The sequence below is a fragment of the Schistocerca piceifrons genome, chromosome 4, assembly GCF_021461385.2.
Source record: "Schistocerca piceifrons isolate TAMUIC-IGC-003096 chromosome 4, iqSchPice1.1, whole genome shotgun sequence".
Taxonomy (NCBI): Eukaryota; Metazoa; Arthropoda; class Insecta; order Orthoptera; family Acrididae; genus Schistocerca; species Schistocerca piceifrons.
In genome coordinates, this window is record NC_060141.1 from 849,213,105 (window position 1) to 849,234,255 (window position 21,151).

Below are 21,151 nucleotides of genomic sequence, written 5' to 3' on the forward strand. Positions count from 1 at the left end.
GTGGTTCAAACATAGACAGTAAGAAGAGTCAGTCTTCTTGTACCTAAGTCGGCATTGTGCCTTTTGTATATAATTCCGATGCAATTTCTGTGTTTCATCGTCAATAAGAAGGTCAGCTGGATACAGTGAACCTAAAGTGAAGCAACGGAATCTATTACTAGTGTCACAGGATTGGTTCAACACATAGGCAGTAAGAAGAGCCAGTCTTCTATTACTTGAGTTGGCATTGTGCCATTTGAATTAATTCCGATGAAATTTCTGTGTTTGATCGTCAATAAGTAGTTAAGAGGGATACAGTAAACCTGAAGTGAAGCATCGGAATCTAAAACCGGGCTCACAGGAAAGGTTCAAAGCATAGACAGTAAGAAGAGCCAGTCTTCTTGTACTTGAGTCGGCATTGTGCCTTTTGTATTTAATTCCGATGCAATTTCTGTGTTTCATCGTCAATAAGGAGGTCAGAGGGATACAGTAAACCGAACGTGAAGCATCTGAATCTATAACTAGTGTCACAGGAATGGTTCAAAGCATAGACTGTAAGAAGAGTCAGTTTTCTTGTACTTAAGTCTGCATTGTGCCTTTGGTATTTAATTTCGATGCAATTTCTGTGTTTCATCGTCAATAAGAGGGTCACAGGGATACAGTAATCCTGAAGTGAAGCATCGTAATCTATAACTAGTGTCACAGGAATGGTTCAAAACATAGACAGTAAGAAGAGTCAGATTTCTTGTACTTAAGTCGGCATTGTGCCTTTTCTATTTTATTCCGATGTAATTTCTGTCTTTCATTGTCAATAAGAACGTCAGAGTGATATTGTAAACCTGAAGTGAAGCATCGGAATCCATACCTAGTGTCACAGGAATGGTGCAAAACATAGACAGTAAGAAGTGTAAGTTTTCTTGTACTGAAGTCGGCATTGTGCCTTTTGTATTCAATTCCGATGCAGTTTCTGCTTTTCGTCGACAATAAGAAGGTTCACGGGATACAGTAAACCTGAAGTGAATCATCGGAATCAAAACCCGGTCTCACAGGAAAGGTTCAAAACATAGACAGTAAGAAGAGCCAGTCCTCTTGTACTTAAGTCGGCATTGTGCCTTTTGTATTTAATTCCGATGCAATTTCTGTGTTTCGTCGTCAATAAGAAGGTCCATGGCATACAGTAAACCGGAAGTGAGGCAACGGAATGTAAAACCTCTCTCACAGGAAAGGTTCAAACCATAGACAGTAAGAAGAGCCAGTCTTCTTGTACTTGAGTCGGCATTGTGCATTTTGTATTTAATTCCGATGCAATTTCTGTGTTTCATCGTAAATAAGAAGGTCAGAGGGATACACTGAACCTGAAGTGAAGCATCGGAATCTATAACTAGTGTAACACAGGAATGGTTCAAAACATAGACAGTAAGAGGAGTCGGTTTTGTTGTAATTAAGTCGGCATTGTGCCTTTTGAGTTTAATTAAGACGCACTTTCTGTGTTTCATCGTCAACAAGAAGGTCAGAGGGTACAGTAAACCTGAAGTGAAGCATCGGAATCTAAAACCGGTCTCACAGGCAAGGTTCAAATCATAGACAGTAAGAAGAGTCAGTTTTCTTGTACTTAATTCGGCATTGTGCCTTTTGTATTTAATTCCGATGCAATTTCTGTGTCTCATCGTCAGTAAGGAGGTCCGAGGGATACAGAAAACATGAAGTGAAGCATCTGAATCTATAACGAGTGTCACTGGAATGGTTCAAACGTAGACAGCAAGAAGAGTCAGTTTTCTTGTACTTAACTCGGCATTGTGCCTTTTGTATTTAATTCCGGTGCAATTTCTGTGTTACGTCGTCAATAAGAAAGTCCAAGGGATACAGTAAACCTGAAGTGAAGCATCGGAATCTAAAACCGGGCTCACAGGAAAGGTTCAAAACATAGACAGTAAGAAGAGCCAGTCTTCCTGTACTAGAGTCGGCATTGTGCCTTTTGTATATAATTCCTATGCAATTTCTGTGTTTCATCGTCAATAAGGAGGTCCGAGGGATACAGTACACCTGAAGTGAAGCATCGGCATCAATAACTAGTGTCACAGGAATGGTTCAAAACATAGACAGTAAGAAGAGTCAGTTTTCTTATACTTAAGTCAGCATTGTGATTTTGTATTTAATACCGATACAATTTCTGTGTTTCATCGTCAATAAAAAGGTCACAGGGATACAGTAAACCAGAAGTGAAGCATCGGAATCTAGAACTAGTGTCACAGGAATGGTTCAAAACATAGACAGTAAGAAGAGTCAGTTTTCTTGCTCTTAAGTCGGCATTGTGCCTATTCTAATTAATTCCGATGCAATTTCTGTGTTTCATCGTCAATAAGAAGGTCAGAGGGATACAGTAAACCGGAAGTGAAGCAACGGAATCTATAACCTGTCTCACAGGAAAGGTTCAAAACATAGACAGTAAGAAGAGCCAGTCTTCTTGTACTTGAATCGGCATTGTGCCTTTTGTATTTAATTCCGATGCAATTTCTGTGTTTCATCGTCCATAAGAAGGTCAGTGGGATACAGTAAACCTGAAGTGAAGCATCGGTATCTTTAACTAGTGTCACAGGAATGGTTCAAAACATAGACAGTAAGAAGAGTCCCTTTTCTTATAATTAAATCGGCATTGTGCCTTTTGAGTTTAATTCCGATGCACTTTCTGGGTTTCATCCTCAACAAGAAGGTCAGAGGGATACAGTAAACCTGAAGTGAAGCATCGGAATCTATAACTAGTGTCACAGGAATGGTTAAAAACATAGACAGTAGGAAGAGTCAGTTTTCTTGTACTTAAGTCGGCAGTGTGCCTTCTGTATATAATTCCGATGCAATTTCTGTGTTTCATCGTCATTAATAAGGTCAGAGGGATTTAGTAAACCTGAAGTGAAGCATCGGAATCTATAACTAGTGTCACAGGATCGGTTCAAAGCATAGACAGTAGGAAGAGTCAGTCTTCTTGTACTTCAGTGGGCATTGTGCCTTTTGTATATAATTCCGATGCAATTTCTGTGTTTCATCGACATTAAGAAGATCAGAGGGATGCAGTAAAACTCAAGTGAAGCATCGGAATCTATAACTAGTGTCACAGGAATGGTTCAAAACATAGACAGTAAGAAGAGTCAGTCTTCTTGTACTAAAGTCAGCATTGTGCCTTTTGTATTTAACTCCGATGCAATCTCTGTGCTTCATCATCAATAAGAAGGTCAGCTGGATACAGTATACCTGCAGTGCAGCTTCTGAATCTATAACCAGTGTCACAGGAGTGGTTGAAACCATACACAGTAAGAAGAGTCAGTCTTCTTGTACATAAGTCTGCATTTTGCCTTTTGTATTTAGTTAAGATGCAATTTCTGTGTTTCATCGTCAATAAGGAGGTCAGAGAGATACAGTAAACCTGAAATGAAGCATCGGGATCCAAAACTACTTTCACAGGAATGGTTCAAAAACTTAGACAGTAGGAAGAGTCAGTCTTCTTGAACTTAAGTCGGCATTGTGCCTTTCGTATTTAATTCCGATGCAATTTCTGTGTTTCATCGTCAATTAGAAGGTCAGAGTGATACTGTAAAACGGAAGTGAAGCATCGGAATCTATAACTAGTGTCACAGGAGTGGTTCAAACATAGACAGTAAGAAGAGTCAGTCTTCTTGTACCTAAGTCGGCATTGTGCCTTTTGTATATAATTCCGATGCAATTTCTGTGTTTCATCGTCAATAAGAAGGTCAGCTGGATACAGTGAACCTAAAGCGAAGCAGCGGAATCTATTACTAGTGTCACAGGATTGGTTCAACACATAGGCAGTAAGAAGAGCCAGTCTTCTATTACTTGAGTCGGCATTGTGCCATTTGAATTAATTCCGAAGAAATTTCTGTGTTTGATCGTCAATAAGAAGTTAAGAGGGATACAGTAAACCTGAAGTGAAGCATCGGAATCTGTAACTAGTGTCACAGCAATGGTTCAAAGCATAGACAATAAGAAGAGTCAGTCTTCTTGTACTTAAGTCGGCATTGTGCATTTGTATTTCATTAAGATGCAATTTCTGTGTTTCATCGTCAAGAAGGAGGTCAGAGGGATACAGTTAACCTGAAGTGAAGCATCGGAATCTATAACTAGTGTCACAGGAATGGTTCAAAGCATAGACAGTAAGAAGAGGCAGTCTACTTGTACTTCGGTCCACATTGTGCCTTTTGTATTTAATTAAGATGCAATTTCTGTGTTTCATCGTCAAGAAGGAGGTCAGAGGGATACAGTGAACCTGAAGTGAAGCATCGGAATCTATAACTAGTGTCATAGGAATGGTTCAAACATAGACAGTAAGAAGAGTCAGTCTTCTTGTACTAAAGTCGGCATTGTGCCTTTTGTATTTAACTCCGATGCAATATCTGTGCTTCATCATCAATAAGAAGGTCAGCTGGATACAGTATACCTGAAGTGCAGCATCTGAATCTATAACTAGTGTCACAGGAATTGTTCAAACCATACACAGTAAGAAGAGTCAGTCTTCTTGTACTTAAGTCGGCATTGTGCCTTTTGTATTTAATTATGATGCAATTTCTGTGTTTCACTGTCAATAAGAAGATCCAAGGGATACAGTTAACCTGAAGTGAGGCATCGGAATCTATAACTAGTGTCACAGGAATGGTACAAAACGTAGACTGTAAGAAGAGTCAGTCTTCTTGTACTTAAGTCGGCATTGTGCGTTTTGTATATAATTCCGATGCAATTTCTGTGTTTCATCGTCTATAAGAAGGTCAGAGGGATACAGTAAACCTGAAGTGAAGCATCGGAATCCATAACTAGTGTCACAGGAATGTTTCAAAACATAGCCAGTAAAAGAAGAAAGTCTTCTTGTACTTGTGTATGCATTGTGCCTTTTGTATTTAATTCCGATGCAATTTCTGTGTTTCATCGTCAATAAGAAGGTCAGAGGGATACAGTAAACCTGAAGTGAAGCATCGGAATCTATAACTAGTGTCACAGGAATGGTTCAAAACATAGACAGTAGGAAGAGTCAGTCTTCTTGTACTTATGTCGGCATTGTGCCTTCCGTATATAATTCCGAAGCAATTTCTGTGTTTCATCGTCAAAAAGAAGGTCACAGGGATACAGTAAACCTGAAGTGAAGAATCGGAATCTATAACTAGTGTCACAGGAATGGTTCAAAACATAGACAGTAAGAAGAGTCAGTTTTCTTGTACATAAGTCGGCATTGTGCCTTTTGTATTTAATTCCGATGCAATTTCTGTGTTTCATCGTCATTATGAAGGTCAGAGGGATACAGTAAACCTGAAGTGAAGCATCGGAATCTATGACTAGTGTCACAGGAATGGTTCAAACATAGACAGTAAGAAGAGTCAGTTTTCTTGTACTTAAGTCGGCATTATGCTTATTCTATTTAATTCCGATGCAATTTCTGTGTTTCGGCGTCAATGAGTAGGTCCAAGGAATACGGTAAACCTGAAGTGAGCATCGGAATCTAAAACCGGTCTCACAGAAAAGGTTCAAAACATAGACAGTAAGAAGAGCCAGTCTTCTTGTACTTGAGTCGGCATTGTGCATTTTGTATTTAATTCCGATGCTATTTCTGTGTGTTATCGTCAGTAAGAAGGTTAGAGGGATACAGTAAACCTAATGTGAAGCATCGGAATCTATAACTAGTGTCACAGGAATGGTTCAAAACATAGACAGTAGGAAGAGTTAGTTTTCTTGTACTTAAGTCAGCATTGTGTTTTTGTATTTAATTCCGATGCATTTTCTGTGTTTCATCGTCAATAAGAAGGTCACAGGGATACAGTAAACCAGAAGTGAAGCTTCGGTATCTAGAAGTAGTGTCACAGGAATGGTTCAAAACATAGACAGTAAGAAGTGTCAGTTTTCTTGTACTTAAGTTGGCATTGTGCCTTTTGTATTCAATTCCGATGCAATTTCTGCTTTTCGTCGTCAATAAGAAGGTCCACGGGATACAGTAAACCTGAAGTGAAACATCGGAATCTATAACTAGTGTCACAGGAATGGTTCAAAGCATAGACAGTAGGAAGAGTCAGTCTTCTTGAACTTATGTCGGCATTGTTCCTTTTGTATATAATTCCGATGCAATTTCTGTGTTTCATCGTCAATATGAAGGTCAGAGGGAATCAGTAAACCTGAAGTGAAGCATCGGAATCTATAACTAGTGTCACAGGAATGGTTCAAAACATAGACAGTAAGAAGAGTCAGTATTCTTGTACTTAAGTCGGCATTGTGCCTACTCTATTTAATTCCGATGCAATTTCTGTGTTTCGGCGTCAATAGGAAGGTCCAAGAGATACGGTAAACCTGAAGTGAAGCATCGGAGTCTAAAACTTGTCTCACAGGAAAGGTTCAAACATAGACAGTAAGAAGATCCAGTCTTCTTGTACTTAAGTCGGCATTGTGCCTTTTGTATTTAATTCCGATGCAATTTCTGTGTTTTATCGTCAATAAGAAAGTTAGAGGGATACAGTAACCCTGAAGTGAAGCATCGGAATCTATAACTAGTGCCACAGGAATGGTTCAAATCATAGACAGTAAGAAGAGTCAGTTTTCTTGTACTTAAGTCAGCATTGTGATTTTGTATTTAAATCCGATGCTATTTCTGTGTTTCATCGTCAATAAGAAGGTCAAAAGGATACAGTAAACCTGAAGTGAAGCATCGGAATCTATAACTAGTGTCACAGGAATGGTTCAAAACATAAACCGTAAGAAGTGTCAGTTTTCTTGTACTTAAGTCGGCATTGTGCCTTTTGTATTCAATTCCAATGCAATTTCTGCTTTTCGTCGTCAATAAGAAGGTCCACGTGATACAGTAAACCTGAAGTGAAGCATCGGAATCTAAAACCGGTCTCACAGGAAAGGTTCAAAACATAGACAGTAAGAAGAGCCAGTTTTCTTGTACTTGAGTCGGCATTGTGCCTTTTGTATTTAATTCCGATGCAATTTCTGTGTTTCGTCGTCAATAAGAAGGTCCATGGGGTACAGTAAACCGGAAGTGAAGCAACGGAATCTAAAACCTGTCTCACAGGAAAGGTTCAAATCATAGACAGTAAGAAGAGCCCGTATTCTTGTACTTAAGTCGGCAATGTGCCTTTCGTATTTAATCCCGATGCAATTTCTATGTTCCATCGTCAATAAGAAGGTCAGATTGATACAGTAAACCTAAAGTGAGGCATCGGAATCTAAAACCGGTCTCACAGGAAAGGTTCAAACATAGACAGTTAGAAGAGCCAGTCTTCTTAGACTTGAGTCACCATTGTGCCTTTTGTATCTAATTCCGATGCAATTTCTGTGTTTCATCGTCAATAAGAAGGTCAGAGGGATACAGTAAACCTGAAGTGAAGCATCGGAATCTATAACTAGTGTCACAGGAATGGTTCAAAACATAGACAGTAGGAAGAGTCAGTCTCCTTGTTCTTAAGTCGGCATTGTGCCTATTTTATTTAATTCCGATGCAATTTCTATGTTTCATCGTCAATAAGAAGGTCAGAGGGATACAGTAAACCTGGAGTGAAGCATCGGAATCTATAACTAGTGTCACAGGAACGGTTCAAAATATACACAGTAAGAAGAGTCTATTTTCTTGTACTTAAGTCGGCATCGTGCATTTTGTATTTAATTCCGATGCAATTCCTGTGTTTCATCGTCAATAAGGAATCCAGAGGGATACAGTAAACCTGAAGTGAAGCATCAGAATCTCGTAACTAGTGTCACCGTGATGGTTCAAACATAGACAGTAAGAAGAGTCAGTTTTCTTGTACTTAAGTCGGCATTGTGCCTTTTGTATTTAATTCCGATGCAATTTCTCTGTTTCGTCATCAATAGAAATGTCCATGGGATACAGTAAACCTGAAGTGAAGCATCGGAAACTAAAACCAGGCTCACAGGAAAGGTTCAAAGCATAGACAGTAAGAAGAGCCAGTCTTCTTGTACTTGAGTCGGCATTGTGCCTTTTGTATTTAATTCCGATGCAATTTCTGTATTTCATAGTCAATAAGAAGGTCAGAGGGATACAGTAAACCTAAAGAGAAGCATCTAAATCTATAACTAGTGTCACAGGAATGGTTCAAAACATAGACAGTAAGAAGAGTCAGTTTTCTTGTACTTAAGTCGGTATTGTGCCTTTGGTATTTAATTCCGATGCAATTTCTGTGTTTCATCGTCAATAAGAGGGTCACAGGGATACAGTAATCCTGAAGTGAAGCATCGTAATCTATAACTAGTGTCACAGGAATGGTTCAAAACATAGACAGTAAGTAGAGTCAGTTTTCTTGTACTTAAGTCGGCATTGTGCCTTTTCTATTTTATTCCGATGCAATTTCTGTGTTTCATTGTCAATAAGAACGTCAGAGGGATACAGTAAACCTGAAGTGAAGCGTCGGAATCCATACCTAGTGTCACAGGAATGGTTCAAAACATAGACAGTAAGAAGTGTCAGTTTTCTTGCACTTAAGTCGGCATTGTGCCTTTTGTATTCAATTCCGATGTAATTTCTGCTTTTCGTCAATAAGAAGGTTCACGGGATACAGTAAACCTGAAGTGAAGCATCGGAATCTAAACCCGGTCTCACAGGAAAGGTTCAAAGCATAGACAGTAAGAAGAGCCAGTCCTTTTGTATTTGAGTCGGCTTTGTGCTTTTTGTATTTAATTCCGATGCAATTTCTGTGTTTCGTCGTCAATAAGAAGGTCCATGGCATACAGTAAACCGGAAGTGAAGCAACGGAATGTTAAACCACTCTCACAGGAAAGGTTCAAAACATAGACGGTAAGAAGAGCCAGTCTACTTGTACTTGAGTCGGCATTGTGCATTCTGTATTTAATTCCGATGCAATTTCTGTGTTTCTTCGTCCATAAGAAGGTCAGAGAGATACAGTAAACCTGAAGTGAAGCATCGGAATCTATAACTAGTGTCACAGGAATGGTTCAAAACATAGACAGTAAGAAGAGTCAGTTTTGTTGTAATTAAGTAGGCATTGTGCCTTTTGAGTTTAATTCCGATGCATTTTCTGTGTTTCATCGTCATCAAGAAGGTCAGAGGGTACAGTAAACCTGAAGTGAAGCGTCGGAATCTAAAACCGGTCTCACAGGAAAGGTTCAAAACATAGACAGTAAGAAGAGACAGTCTTCTTGTACTTGAGTCGGCATTGTGCCTTTTGTATTTAATTCCGATGCAGTTACTGTGTTTTATCGTCAATAAGAAGGTCAGAGGGATACAGTAAACCTGAAGTGAAGCATCGGAATCTATAACTAGTATCACAGGTATGGTTCAAAGCATAGACAGTAAGAAGAGTCAGTTTTCTTGTACTTAATTCGGCATTGTGCCTTTTGTATTTCATTCCGATGCCATTTCTGTGTTTCATCGTCAATTTGGAGGTCCGAGGGATACAGAAAACCTGAAGTGAAGCATCTGAATCTATAACTAGTGTCACTGGAATGGTTCAAACATAGACAGCAAGAAGAGTCCGTTTTCTTGTACTTAAGTCGGCATTGTGCCTTTTGTATTTAATTCCGATGCAATTTCTGTGTTACGTCGTCAATAAGAAAGTCCAAGGGATACAGTAGACCTGAAGTGAAGCATCGGAATCTAAAGCCGGGCTCACAGGAAAGGTTCAAAACATAGACAGTAAGAAGAGCCAGTCTTCTTGTACACGAGTCGGCATTGTGACTTTTGTATTTAATTCCGATGCAATTTCTGTGTTACGTCGTCAATAAGAAAGTCCAAGGGATACAGTAGACCTGAAGTGAAGCATCGGAATCTAAAACCGGGCTCACAGGAAAGGTTCAAAACATAGACAGTGAGAAGAGCCAGTCTTCTTGTATTTGAGTCGGCGTTGTGCCTTTTGTATTTAATTCCGATGCAATTTCTGTGTTTCATCGTCAATATGAAGGGATCAGCGGCATTCAGTAAACCAGAAGTGAAGAATCGGAATCTATAGCTAGTGTCACAGGAATGGTTCATAACATGGACAGTATGAAGAGTCAGTCTTCTTGTACTTAAGTCGGCATTGTGCCTTTTGTATTTCATCCCGATGCAATTTCTGTGTTTCATCGTCAATAAGAAGGTCAGAGGGATACAGCAAACCTAATGTGAAGCATCGGAATCTATAACTAGTGTCACAGGAATGGTTAAAGCATAGACAGTAAGAAGAGTCAGTTTTCTTGTACTTAAGTCGGCAGTGTGCCTACTGTATATAATTCCGATGCAATTTCTGTGTTTCATCGTCAATAAGAAGGTCACAGGGATACAGTAAACCTGAAGTGAAGCAACCGAATCTAATACTAGTGTCACAGGAATGGTTCAAAACATAGACAGTAAGAAGTGTTAGTTTCCTTGTACTTAAGTCGGTATTGTGCCCTTTGTATTTAATTCCGATGCAATTTCTGTGTTTCATCGTCAATAAGAAGGTCCGAGGGATACGGTAAACCTGATGTGAAGCATCGGAATCTATTACTAGTGTCGCAGGAATGGTTCAAAATATAGACAGTAAGAAGAGTCAGTTTTCTTGCCCTTAAGTCGGCATTGTGCCTATTCTATTTAATTCCGATGCAATTTCTGTGTTTCATCGTCAATAAGAAGGCCAAAGGGATACAGTAATCCTGAAGTGAAGCATCGAAATCTATTAACTAGTGTCACAGGAATGGTTCAAAACATAGACAGTAAGAAGAGTCAGTTTTCTTGTACTTAAGTCGGCATTGTGTCTTTTGTATTTAATTCCGATGCAATATCTGTGTTTCATCGTCAATAAGAGGGTCACAGGGATACAGTAAACCTGAAGTGAAGCAACCGAATCTAATACTAGTGTCACAGGAATGGTTCAAAACATAGACAGTAAGAAGTGTTAGTTTTCTTGTACTTAAGTCGGTATTGTGCCCTTTGTATTTAATTCCGATGCAATTTCTGTGTTTCATCGTCAATAAGAACGTCAGAGGGATACAGTAAACCTGAAGTGAAGCATCAGAATCCATACCTAGTGTCGCAGGAATGGTTCAAAACATAGACAGTAAGAAGTGTCAGTTTTCTTGTACTTAAGTCGGCATTGTGCCTTTTGTATTTAACTCCGAAGCAATTTCTGTGTTTAATTGTCAATAAGAATGTCAGAGGGATACAGTAAACCTGAAGTGAAGCATCGGAATCTATAACTAGTGTCACAGGAATGGTTCAAAACATATACAGTAAGAAGAGTCGGATATCTTGTACTTAAGTAGGCATTGTGCCTTTTCTATTTTATTCCGATGCAATTTCTGTGTTTCATTGACAATAAGAACGTCAGAGGGATACAGTAAACCTGAAGTGAAGCGTCGGAATCCATACCTAGTGTCACAGGAATGGTTCATAACATAGACAGTAAGAAGTGTCAGTTTTCTTGTACTTAAGTCGGCATTGTGCCTTTTGTATTCAATTCCGATGCAATTTCTGCTTTTCGTCGTCAATAAGAAATTTCACGGGATACAGTAAACCTGAAGTGAAGCTTCGGAATCTAAGCCCGGTCTCACAGGAAAGGTTCAAAACATAGACAGTAAGAAGAGACGATTCCTCTTGTATTTGAGTCGGCATTGTGCCTTTTCTATTTAATTCCGTTGCAATTTCTGTGTTTCGTCGTCAATAAGAAGGTCCATGGCATACAGTAAACCGGAAGTGAAGCAACGGAATGTAAGACCTCTCTCACAGGAAAGGTTCAAAACATAGACTGTAAGAAGAGCCAGTCTACTTGTACTTGAGTCGGCATTGTCCCTTTTGCATTCAATTCCGATGCAATTTCTGCGTGTGGTTGTCAATGAGAAGGTCCACCGGATTCAGTAAACTTGAAGTGAAGCATCGGAATCTGAAACCGGTCTCACAGGAAAAGTTCAAAACATAGACAGTAAGAAGAGCCAGTCTTCGTGTACTTGAGTCGGCATTGTGCCTTTTGTATTTATTTCCGATGCAATTTCTGTGTTTCATCGTCAACACGAAGGTCGGAGGGATACAGTAAAACTGAAGTGAAGCATCGGAATCTATAACTAGTGTCACAGGAATGGTTCAAAACATAGACTGTAAGAGGAATCAGTCTTCTTGTACTTAAGTCGGCACTGTGCCTTTTGTATTTCATTCCGATGCAATTTCTGTGTTTCATCGTCACCAAGAAGATCAGAGGGATACAGTAAACCTGAAGTGAACCAACGGAATCTATAACTAGTGCCACAGGAATGGTTCAAAACATAGTCAGTAAGAAGAGTCAGTTTTCTTGTACTTAAGTCGGCATTGTGCCATTTGTATTTAATTCCGATACAATTTCTGTGTTTCATCGTCATTAAGAAGGTCAGAGGGATACAGTAAACCTGAAGTTAAGCATCGGAATCTACAACTAGTGTCACAGGAATGGTTCAAAACATATGCAGTAAATAGTGTCGGTTTTCTTGTACTTTAGTCGGCATTGTGCCTTTTGTATTTAATTCCGATGCAATTTCTGTGTTTAATCGTCAATATGAAGGGATCAGCGGCATTCAGTAAACCAGAAGTGAAGAATCGGAATCTATAACTAGTGTCACAGGAATGGTTCATAACATAGACAGTATGAAGAGTCAGTCTTCTTGTGCTTAAGTCAGCATTGTGCCTTTTGTATTTCAACCCGATGCAATTTCTGTGTTTCATCGTCAATAAGAAGGTCACAGGGATACAGTAAACGTGATGTGAAGCATCGGAATCTTTTACTAGTGTCACAGGAATGGTTCATACATAGTCAGTAAGAAGTGTTAGTTTTCTTGTACTTAAGTCGGTATTGTGCCTTTTGTATTTAATTCCGATGCAATTTCTGTGTTTCATCGTCAATAAGAAGGTCCGAGGAATACATTAAACCTGAAGTGAAGCATCGGAATCTATAACTAGTGTCACAGGAATGGTTCAAAAGATAGACAGTAAGAAGGGTCAGTTTTCTTGCTCTTAAGTCGGCATTGAGCCTATTCTATTTAATTCCGATGCAATTTCTGTGTTTCATCGTCAATAAGAAGGTCAGAGGGATACAGTAAACCTGGAGTGAAGCATCGGAACCTATAACTAGTGTCACAGGAACGGTTCAAAACATACACAGTAAGAAGAGCCTGTTTTCTTGTACATAAGTCGGCTTTGTGCTATTTGTATTTAATTCCGATGCAATTTCTGTGTTTTATCGTCAATAAGGAGGCCAGAGGGATACAGTAAACCTGAAGTGAAGCATCGGAATCTATTAACTAGTGTCACAGGAATGGTTCAAACCTAGACAGTAAGAAGAGTCAGTTTTCTTGTACTTAAGTCGGCATTGTGCCTTTTGTATTTAATTCCGATGCAATTTCTTTGTTTCGTCATCAATAGAAATGTCCATGGGATACAGTAAACCTGAAGTGAAGCATCGGAATCTAAAACCGGGCTCACAGGAAAGGTTCAAAACATAGACAGTAAGAAGAGCCAGTCTTCTTGTGCTTGAGTCGGCATTGTGCCTTTTGTATTTAATTCCAATGCAATTTCTGTGTTTCATCGTCAATAAGAAGGTCAGAGGGATACAGTAAACCTAAAGTGAAGCATCGGAATCTATAACTAGTGTCACAGGAATGGTTCAAAACATAGACAGTAAGAAGAGTCAGTTTTCTTGTACTTTAGTCGGCATTGTGCATTTTGTATTTAATTCCGATGCAATTTCTGTGTTTCATCGTCAATAAGAGGGTCACAGGGATACAGTAAACCTAAAGTGAAGCATCGGAATCTATAACTAGTGTCACAGGAATGGTTCAAAACATAGACAGAAAGAAGAGTCAGTTTTCTTGTACTTAAGTCGGCATTATGCCTTTTCTATTTAATTCCGATGCAATTTCTGTGTTTCATCGTCAACAAGATCGTCAGAGGGATACAGTAAACCTGAAGTGAAGCATCAGAATCCATACCTAGTGTCACAGGAATGGTTCAAAACATAGACTGTAAGAAGTGTCAGTTTCTTGTACTTAAGTCGGCATTGTGCCTTTTGTATTCAATTCCGATGCAATTTCTGCTTTTCGTCGTCAATATGAAGGTCCACGGGATACAGTAAACCTGATGTGAAGCATCGGAATCTAAAACCGGTCTCACAGGAAAGGTTCAAAGCATAGACAGTAAGAAGAGCCAGTTTTCTTGTACTGAAGTCTGCATTGTGCCTTTTGCATTTAATTATGATGCAATTTCTGTATTTCACTGTCAATAAGAAGGTCCAAGGGATACAGTAAACCTGAAGTGAAGCATCGGAATCTATAACTAGTGTCACAGGAATGGTTCAAATCGTAGACAGTAAGAAGAGTCAGTCTACTTGTACTTAAGTCGGCATTGTGCGTTTTGTATATAATTCCGATGCAATTTCTGTGTTTCATCGTCTATAAGAAGGTCAGAGGGATACAGTAAACCTGAAGTGAAACATCGGAATCCATAACTAGTGTCACAGGAATGGTTCAAAACATAGACAGTAAGAGAAGCCAGTCTTCTTGTACTTGAGTCGGCATTGTGCTTTTTGTATTTAATTCCGATGCAATTTCTGTGTTTCATCGTCAATAAGAAGGTCAGAGGGATACAGTAAACCTGAAGTTAAGCATCGGAATCTATAACTAGTGTCACAGGAATGGTTCAAAGCGTAGACAGTAGGAAGAGTCAGTCTTCTTGTACTTATGTCGGCATTGTGCCTTTTGTATATAATTCCGATGCAATTTCTGTGTTTCATCGTCAAAATGACGGTCAGAGGGATACAGTAACCCTGAAGTGAAGCTTCGGAATCTATAACTAGTGCCACAGGAATGGTTCAAAACATAGACAGTAAGAAGAGCCAGTTTTCTTGTACTTAAGTCAGCATTGTGATTTTGTATTTAAATCCGATGCTATTTCTGTGTTTCGTCGTCAATAAGAAGGTCAAAGGGATACAGTAAACCTGAAGTGAAGCATCGGAATCTATAACTAGTGTCACAGGAATGGTTCAAAACATAAACCGTAAGAAGTGTCAGTTTTCTTGTACTTAAGTCGGCATTGTGCCTTTTGTATTCAATTCCAATGCAATTTCTGCTTTTCGTCGTCAATAAGAAGGTCCACGTGATACAGTAAACCTGAAGTGAAGCATCGGAATCTAAAACTGGTCTCACAGGAAAGGTTCAAATCATAGACAGTAAGAAGAGCCAGTTTTCTTGTACTTGAGTCTTCATTGTGCCTTTTGTATTTCATTCCGATGCAATTTCTGTGTTTCATCGTCACTAAGAAGATCAGAGGGATACAGTAAACCTGAAGTGAACCATCGGAATCTATAACTAGTGCCACAGGAATGGTTCAAAACATAGTCAGTAAGAAGAGTCAGTTTTCTTGTACTTAAGTCGGCATTGTGCCATTTGTATTTAATTCCGATACAATTTCTGTGTTTCATCGTCATTAAGAAGGTCAGAGGGATACAGTAAACCTGAAGTGAAGCATCGGAATCTATAACTAGTGTCACAGGAATGGTTCAAAACATATACAGTAAAAAGTGTCGGTTTTCTTGTACTTTAGTCGGCATTGTGCCTTTTGTATTTAATTCCGATGCAATTTCTGTGTTTCATCGTCAATATGAAGGGATCAGCGGCATTCAGTAAACCAGAAGTGAAGAATCCGAATCTATAACTAGTGTCACAGGAATGGTTCATAACATAGACAGTATGAAGAGTCAGTCTTCTTGTACTGAAGTCAGCATTGTTCCTTTTGTATTTCATCCCGATGCAATTTCTGTGTTTCATCGTCAATAAGAAGGTCACAGGGATACAGTAAACCTGAAGTGAAGCATCGGAATCTTTTACTAGTGTCACAGGAATGGTTCATACATAGTCAGTAAGAAGTGTTAGTTTTCTTGTACTTAAGTCGGTATTGTGCCTTTTGTATTTATTTCCGATGCAATTTCTGTGTTTCATCGTCATTAAGAAGGTCCGAGGAATACAGTAAACCTGAAGTGAAGCATCGGAATCTATAACTAGTGTCACAGGAATGGTTCAAAAGATAGACAGTAAGAAGAGTCAGTTTTCTTGCTCTTAAGTCGGCATTGTGCCTATTCTATTTAATTCCGATGCAATTTCGTTGCTTCAACGTCAATAAGAAGGTCAGAGGGATACAGTAAACCTGGAGTGAAGCATCGGAACCTATAACTAGTGTCACAGGAACGGTTCAAAACATACACAGTAAGAAGAGTCTGTTTTCTTGTACTTAAGTCGGCTTTGTGCTCTTTGTATTTAATTCCGATGCAATTTCTGTGTTTCATCGTCAATAAGGAGGCCAGAGGGATACAGTAAACCTGAAGTGAAGCATCGGAATCTATTAACTAGTGTCACAGGAATGGTTCAAACATAGACAGTAAGAAGAGTCAGTTTTCTTGAACTTAAGTCGGCATTGTGCCTTTAGTATTTAATTCCGATGCAATTTCTGTGTTTCATCGTCAATAAGAGGGTCACAGGGATACAGTGAACCTAAAGTGAAGCATCGGAATCTATAACTAGTGTCACAGGAATGGTTCAAAACATAGACAGAAAGAAGAGTCAGTTTTCTTGTACTTAAGTCGGCATTGTGCCTTTTCTATTTAATTCCGATGCAATTTCTGTGTTTCATCGTCAACAAGAACGTCAGAGGGATACAGTAAACCTGAAGTGAAGCATCAGAATCCATACCTAGTGTCACAGGAATGGTTCAAAACATAGACTGTAAGAAGTGTCAGTTTTCTTGTACTTAAGTCGGCATTGTGCCTTTTGTATTTAATTCCGATGCAATTTCTGCTTTTCGTCATCAATGTGAAGGTCCACGGGATACAGTAAACCTGAAGTGAAGCATCGGAATCTAAATCCGGTCTCACAGGAAAGGTTCAAAGCATAGACAGTAAGAAGAGCCAGTTTTCTTGTACTTAAGTCTGCATTGTGCCTTTTGCATTTAATTATGATGCAATTTCTGTATTTCACTGTCAATAAGAAGGTCCAAGGGATACAGTAAACCTGAAGTGAGGCATCGGAATCTATAACTAGTGTCACAGGAATGGTTCAAAACGTAGACAGTAAGAAGAGTCAGTCTTCTTGTACTTAAGTCGGCATTGTGCGTTTTGTATATAATTCCGATGCAATTTCTGTGTTTCATCGTCTATAAGAAGGTCAGAGGGATACAGTAAACCTGAAGTGAAGCATCGGAATCCATAACTAGTGTCACAGGAATGGTCAAAACATAGACAGTAAGAGAAGCCAGTCTTCTTGTACTTGAGTCGGCATTGTGCTTTTTGTATTTAATTCCGATGCAATTTCTGTGTTTCATCGTCAATAAGAAGGTCAGAGGGATACAGTAAACCTGAAGTGAAGCATCGGAATCTATAACTAGTGTCACAGGAATGGTTCAAAGCGTAGACAGTAGGAAGAGTCAGTCTTCTTGTACTTATGTCGGCATTGTGCCTTTTGTATATAATTCCGATGCAATTTCTGTGTTTCATCGTCAATATGATGGTCAGAGGGATACAGTAACCCTGAAGTGAAGCTTCGGAATCTATAACTAGTGCCACAGGAATGGTTCAAAACATAGACAGTAAGAAGAGCCAGTTTTCTTGTACTTAAATCAGCATTGTGATTTTGTATTTAAATCCGATGCTATTTCTGTGTTTCATCGTCAATAAGAAGGTCAAAGGGATACAGTAAACCTGAAGTGAAGCATCGGAATCTATAACTAGTGTCACAGGAATGGTTCAAAACATAAACCGTAAGAAGTGTCAGTTTTCTTGTACTTAAGTCGGCATTGTGCCTTTTGTATTCAATTCCAATGCAATTTCTGCTTTTGGTCGTCAATAAGAAGGTCCACGTGATACAGTAAACCTGAAGTGAAGCATCGGAATCTAAAACTGGTCTCACAGGAAAGGTTCAAAACATAGACAGTAAGAAGAGCCAGTTTTCTTGTACTTGAGTCGGCATTGTGCCTTTTGTATTTAATTTCGATGCAATTTCTGTGTTTCATCGTCAATAAGAAAGTCAGAGGGATACAGTATACCTGAAGTGAAGCATCGGAATCTATAACTAGTGTCACAGGAATGGTTCAAATCATAGACAGTAAGAAAAGTCAGTTTTCTTGTACTTAAGTCGGTATTGTTCCTTTTGTATTTAATTCCGATGCAATTTCTGTGTTTCGTCGTCAATAAGAAGGTCCATGGGGTACAGTAAACCGGAAGTGAAGCAACGGAATCTAAAACCTGTCTCACAGGAAATTTTCAAATCATAGACATTAAGATGAGCCCGTTTTCTTGTACTTAAGTCGGCAATGTGCCTTTCGTATTTAATCCCGATGCAATTTCTATGTTTCATCGTCAATAAGAAGGTCAGATTGATACAGTAAACCTAAAGTGAAGCATCGGAATCTAAAACCGGTCTCACAGGAAAGGTTGAAACATAGACAGTTAGAAGAGCCAGTCTTCTTGTACTTGAGTCACCATTGTGCCTTTTGTATCTAATTCCGATGCAATTTCTGTGTTTCATCGTCAATAAGAAGGTCAGAGGGATACAGTAAACCTGAAGTGAAGCATCGGAATCTATAACTAGTGTCACAGGAATGGTTCAAAACATAGAGAGTAGGAAGAGTCAGTCTCCTTGTACTTAAGTCGGCATTGCGCCTTCTGTATTTAATTCCGATGCATTTTCTGTGTTTCATCGTCAATACGAATGTCAGAGGGATACAGTAAACCTAATGTGAAGCATCGGAATCTATAACTAGTGTCACAGGAATAGACAGTAGGAAGAGTCAGTTTTCTTGTACTTAAGTCGGCAGTGTGCCTTCTGTATATAATTCCGATGCAATTTCTGTGTTTCATCGTCAACAAGTGGGTCACAGGGATACAGTGAACCTGAAGTGAAGCATCGGAATCTATAACTAGCGTCACAGGAATGGTTCAAAACATAGACAGTAAGAAGATTTAGTTTTCTAGTACTTAAGTCAGTATTGTGCCTTTTGTATTTAATTCCGATGCAATTTCTGTGTTTCGTCGTCAATAGGAAGGTCACAGGTATACAGTAAACCTGAAGTGAAGCATCGGAATCTATAACTAGTGTCACAGGAATGGTTCAAAACATAGACAGTAAGAAGAGTCAGTTTTCCTGCTCTTAAGTCGGTATTGTGCCTATTTTATTTAATTCCGATGCAATTTCTATGTTTCATCGTCAATAAGAAGGTCAGAGGGATACAGTAAACCTGGAGTGAAGCATCGGAATCTATAACTAGTGTCACAGGAACGGTTCAAAATATACACAGTAAGAAGAGTCTGTTTTCTTGTACTTAAGTCGGCATCGTGCATTTTGTATTTAATTCCGATGCAATTCCGGTGTTTCATCGTCAATACGGAGGCCAGAGGGTTACAGTAAACCTGAAGTAAAGCATCGGAATCTAGTAACTAGTGTCACCGTGATGGTTCAAACACAGACAGTAAGAAGAGTCAGTTTTCTTGTACTCAAGTCAGCATTGTGCCTTTTGTATTTAATTCCGATGCAATTTCTCTGTTTCGTCATCAATAGAAATGTCCATGGGATACAGTAAACCTGAAGTGAAGCATCGGAATCTAAAACCAGGCTCACAGGAAAGGTTCAAAGCATAGACAGTAAGAAGAGCCAGTCTTCTTGTACTTGAGTCGGAATTGTGCCTTTTGTATTTAGTTCCGATGCAATTTCTGTGTTTCATCGTCAATAAGAAGGTCAGAGGGATACAGTAAACCTAAAGAGAAGCATCTAAATCCATAACTAGTGTCACAGGAATGGTTCAAAACATAGACAGTAAGAAGAGTCAGTTTTCTTGTACTTAAGTCGGCATTGTGCCTTTGGTATTTAATTCCGATGCAATTTCTGTGTTTCATCGTCAATAAGAGGGTCACAGGGATACAGTAATCCTGAAGTGAAGCATTGTAATCCATAACTAGTGTCACAGGAATGGTTCAAAACATAGACAGTAAGAAGTGTCAGTTTTCTTGTACTTAAGCCGGCATTGTGCCTTTTGTATTCAATTCCGATGCAATTTCTGCTTTTCGTCAATAAGAAGGTTCGCGGGATACAGTAAACCTGAAGTGAAGCATCTGAATCTAAACCCGGTCTCACAGGAAAGGTTCAAAACATAGACAGTAAGAAGAGCCAGTCCTCTTGTATTTGAGTCGGCTTTGTGCTTTTTGTATTTAATTCCGATGCAATTTCTGTGTTTCGTCGTCAATAAGAAGGTCCATGGCATACAGTAAACCGGCAGTGAAGCAACGGAATGTTAAACCACTCTCACAGGAAAGGTTCTAAACATAGACGGTAAGAAGAGCCAGTCTACTTGTACTTGAGTCGGCATTGTGCATTTTGTATTTAATTCCGATGCAATTTCTGTGTCTCATCGTCCATAAGAAGGTCAGAGAGATAGAGTAAACCTGAAGTGAGGCATCGGAATCTATAACTAGTGTCACAGGAATGGTTCAAAACATAGACAGTAAGAAGAGTCAGTTTTGTTGTAATTAAGTAGGCATTGTGCCTTTTGAGTTTAATTCCGATGCATTTTCTGTGTTTCATCGTCATCAAGAAGGTCAGAGGGTACAGTAAACCTGAAGTGAAGCATCGGATTCTAAAACCGGTCTCACAGGAAAGGTTCAAAACATAGACAGTAAGAATAGACAGTCTTCTTGTACTTGAGTCGGCATTGTGCCTTTTGCATTTAATTCCGATGCAATTACTGTGTTTTATCGTCAATAAGAAGGTCAGAGGGATACAGTAAACCTGAAGTGAAGCATCGGAATCTATAGCTAGTGTCACAGGAGTGGTTCATAACATGGACAGTATGAAGAGTCAGTCTTCTTGTACTTAAGTCGGCATTGTGCCTTTTGTATTTCATCCCGATGCAATTTCTGTGTTTCATCGTCAATAAGAAGGTCAGAGAGATACAGTAAACCTAATGTGAAGCATCGGAATCTATAACTAGTGTCACAGGAATGGTTAAAGCATAGACAGTAAGAAGAGTCAGTTTTCTTGTACTTAAGTCGGCAGTGTGCCTACTGTATATAATTCCGATGCAATTTCTGTGTTTCATCGTCAATAAGAAGGTCACAGGGATACAGTAAACCTGAAGTGAAGCAACCGAATCTATTACTAGTGTCACAGGAATGGTTCAAAACATAGACAGTAAGAAGTG